The sequence below is a fragment of the Egretta garzetta genome, unplaced genomic scaffold (assembly GCF_000687185.1).
Source record: "Egretta garzetta isolate BGI_Z169 unplaced genomic scaffold, ASM68718v1 scaffold34, whole genome shotgun sequence".
Taxonomy (NCBI): domain Eukaryota; kingdom Metazoa; phylum Chordata; class Aves; order Pelecaniformes; family Ardeidae; genus Egretta; species Egretta garzetta.
In genome coordinates this window covers 4506796-4510635 of record NW_009259586.1, presented here as the reverse complement: position 1 = coordinate 4510635, position 3840 = coordinate 4506796, and the positions used below count along the sequence as shown (strand labels likewise).

Below are 3840 nucleotides of genomic sequence, written 5' to 3'. Positions count from 1 at the left end.
CCCGCGGGCCCGGGCTCCGTTTCGCCTCCCCCCACGGCACAGGGGGCCCTGGGCTTCTGCCCCACCGCGGGGCCAAGCCCCGGGGGCACAAACTCCGACCGGGAGATCCCCGGGTACCTGCGGGGCACATCCCAGCTCAAAGCTGGGCCCCTTCCCCCCAGCTTTGCCCCGCTGATACCCCCCCGGGGGCGTTCAAGCGCCATGGCCCCAAGGCAGTGGCACGGGGAAATTAAACGACGCGAGGACCTCCCGTGGCTTTAAAACAACCACGAAGGGACTCGAACCCTCAATCTTCTGATCCGAAGTCAGACGCCTTATCCATTAGGCCACGTGGTCCCCCGGAGCCCTCCTTTGGGGACGGTGACACACACCGGGGGCTCTCGAGGGGTCCCTGCCACCCCCCTGCACGTCACTCATGCTCCCATCCTTCCTGGGATTGTGACTGTTCCTCCCAGCCCAAGGCTGGCGATGGGGGTGAGTGGGCAAGGGGTCCCTTCACCTCGTGGGACCTCACGTAGGTCATCGTAGACCCCCTCCCAGCCTCAGTGTACCCCATGGGTGCTGATGGAGAATCCTGCAGGCTGGAGCAGTGACCTTCCCCTCCCACCACCGGCTTTGCTGCCTGCTGCTCAAGCCACGTGTCTGAGGATGCCAGCAGACCACGAATGCAACCCAAAATGCAATGAGCAGACACCATCCAGATGATGCCCGCACCCCCCTGGCACAGAGCAGCTGGGGTCACCCTCCCCTTCCAGCTGCCAGGGGTATGCGAGGCCAGGCCTTCCTTGCCATGGTCCCATGGAAAGGCAAAGCCCAGACTGTCAGGTCCAACCGAGGCTGCATATGAGCCTTAAGCAGGAGGGAAGGAGTGTTTGATGTCCAGGGTCGGGCACTGCTGGTGAAGGAAGAAGGACTGGGACAGCCGGGAGACAATCGTCCTTCCCCGTGACAGCAGTCAGTGTGGTGGTCACAGTGTCGATGAGTTGCCGGTGACGGGCACTCACTGTAACATAGCACCACTACAGCATAAGAGTGTGATGCGGGGTGGGACACCACCGGCCTCGTTAAGCTCCTGTTCATTATCAATAATACCGCCTGTGTTCTCCTCCCGGTGCGGCTTTGCTTCTCCCCAAAACCTGAGTTTCTCACCTAATCCTAAAAGAGTTTCCCAAAGCCGGACGCAGGGCAGGAAGGTATTTTAACCTCTTCTACAGCCACAGGAGGTTTTGGGGGTCATGGTGGTTGCTGGGGTACATTCAGCTCAGCTTCAGCCAAAATGTGTCTTTTCCGATGTGTCTGTCAGACGAAAGCTGAGCAGACCCATGCTGGAGAGAAAGGGTGCACGAGAAGAACACTCTCGTGCAAGAAGAAGAACACAGGCATGCAAAGCTTCCCAGTACAGCAGGCGGCAGCAGCCAGCAGATGAACGGGAGCACTGCTGGAGAGAAAGGGTGCACGAGAAGAACACTCGTGCTCCACAGGCATGCAAAGCTTCCCAGTACAGCAGGTGGCAGCAGCCAGCAGATGAACGGGAGCATGCAGCAACTGCCCCAGCTCCATCCACCCCTGGCCCCCACTGAGAGCTCGCCAAGGCATGGGGGATATGGGGGGGGTGTAGGGTGCAAATCCCAGCGGCGTCAGAGGGGGCGATGGGGGTGCAGGTGGGCAGCACCATGCCAAATGTGCAGTGGGGATGGCATGGCCAACCTGGTCTGCAGAGTCAAGGGTCCGAGCCCTCCATGGCTGAGTGCCCCTTGGTCCCGGGGTCTCACCCCAGGGTGCAGGCAGGGCTCCTTGTTGCTGGCAGTAGTTGCTTGCTCTCACCCAGCACGGGGATATTTGCAGCCCTGAGAGAGCCTCATGTCACTGCAGCGTTTCTCCCTGGGGCTATTTGCTTCCCTCTCTGCACCAACCAGCAAAGATGCTCCCGTTCCTGAGGAGCAGCCCACGTTCAGCCTTCTGCTGCCTGAGACTTAGTGCTCCAGAGGCAGGAGAGGAGAAAAAGAGCAGGAACAAAACCTGGTGCTGCCTGAGGGAGGCCATTGCTGATGGAAGTCCCTCAGACCAGGCAGCGAACCAGCCCAGGCCCCTTGTGATGCTGCCACCAGGACATCCCAGTAGGACTGCGGGTACAGCACCTCCAGGAGGAGGCTTCTGAAACAAAAGCTCCCAAGAGCCTCCTGATGCTATCCCAGCTTGCAAGAAGGATGCGAAAAAACATGTTCTCACTGTGCTTTCAACCACAGCCCTGAAGCTGGTCACCCTAAGAGGTGGAAGTCAACAGGCCCAGGTAACACCAGCCTGGAGACACCCCTTTAGCCCCCTTCCCCGGCCCCCAAAGCAGGCAGAGTTTGCTGAGCAGCGCAGGGACCTGCAGCTTGGTCCAGCTCCGGGGACTTCAGCAGGTTTACTGCTTTCCAGGTAGCAGAGTCATTTTCTCCCACCCCTAACAGAGAAAAATGACTTAGAAAAAAACTTCTCTTTTGGTTTTATTAGTGTGATATCACTCTGACCGCAGCTGCCTTTTAAAATCCATTAACTTGGCAGGAAAATACCCTCCAAGCAGCTTTTTAATGCAACAAACCTGGAGGGCATTATCCCAAAGGCACTTACGTGGAGGACTCTGGTCCCAGGGCAGTGCAGCCAAACTGCACGATCCCCAACCACCAGCCCTTTGTGGAGTTGCGGTTCCTGGAGGAGGAGTAAAGATTCCTTCCCATTAGAGCTTGTCCTGCTCCGGGAAGAGGTTTGCATGACAGCTTCAAGGTAGTCATCCCCCAGCACCAGCCAGCTTTTTGCTGGGGGTCAGATGCAGCTGATGATACAGGGAGGACCCGGAGGGGGTAAAAATGCAGCCAAAATTCTCTGCTCAGCCCTGACCCAACACAGACCCAGTTCTGCCCAGACAAGGCTAAAAAAACCCAGCTCTAATTGCTCTGCTTTTGCACCTTCTGGGACACCTTGAAAGGTGCCTGTGCTCCTGGCGGATGGGGCAGAGCCAGTGATGGATGTGGTCTGCCCTCCAAAAACCTTCCATTCATTAACACCTCTCCAAAAATCATCCTCTCATTAACAGGTCCCAAGGCAAAAAGCTGGTTGTTATTCCCTCAGTAACAGCCTCACTTGAGCGCTCGGGGTGCGGGACCACACGACGGGCTGGATAAAGCAAAGGCACATGCCTTTGCACCCAAGCCCAGGGCAGTTTGTAGCTGCTCCTCATTGCTTCCCTTTATCATGAGATCTAAATTGGGACCACTGGCCGGGAGCAGAGAACTGCATCGTCCCAACAGCACCACGTCCAGCCTGTGTACAGCAGTTGTGGGCACAGTGAGAAAGCCTGGAGCTGCCATGGGGATCTCGCTACCCCAAAACACCCGTCACGGCCCACCCCAACCTCCCTCTTCACCCTCCCCCTCTGCAGACTCTGCCTCCAGCGCCCACGCTCATGTGCACACATCCAGCAGCGCTGGTTCATTTGCACTTCTGCGTTCTCCCGTTGCGTGATCTCCTTAATTGACATCTGCGACCGAGGATGGGGAACGTCTTCCCATCAAGCAGCCAAAGCCAGCGAGCACTGGGCAGCAGCGGCAGGAGGCCCAGCAGCGCTGTGTGGGGCTGGGGACACTAAAACGGGGAGAACGAGCACAGAATTGGGGGTGGCACTGGCAAAAGTGGGGAAGCACACCCCAGATGGGACTCGAACCCACAATCCCTGGCTTAGGAGGCCAGTGCCTTATCCATTAGGCCACTGGGGCTGCATAGGGCTTGAATTTGCCCCACGGGAGCCTGTGCTGTGGGGTACAAATACAGGCAGGCATGGAAACACCCGGGGCTGCTGGG

The 3840-nt window shown here is 58.0% G+C and overlaps 2 non-coding genes across 2 annotated transcripts; both read right to left on the bottom strand.

Moving 5' to 3' along the window:
• Window positions 1-263: 263 nt before the first annotated feature.
• Window positions 264-336, bottom strand: TRNAR-UCG. Its single transcript has one exon. It is a non-coding gene; the product is annotated as a tRNA-Arg (tRNA).
• Window positions 337-3682: 3346 nt separating this feature from the next.
• On the bottom strand, window positions 3683-3755 carry TRNAR-CCU. The gene has a single exon. It is a non-coding gene; the product is annotated as a tRNA-Arg (tRNA).
• Window positions 3756-3840: the final 85 nt, after the last annotated feature.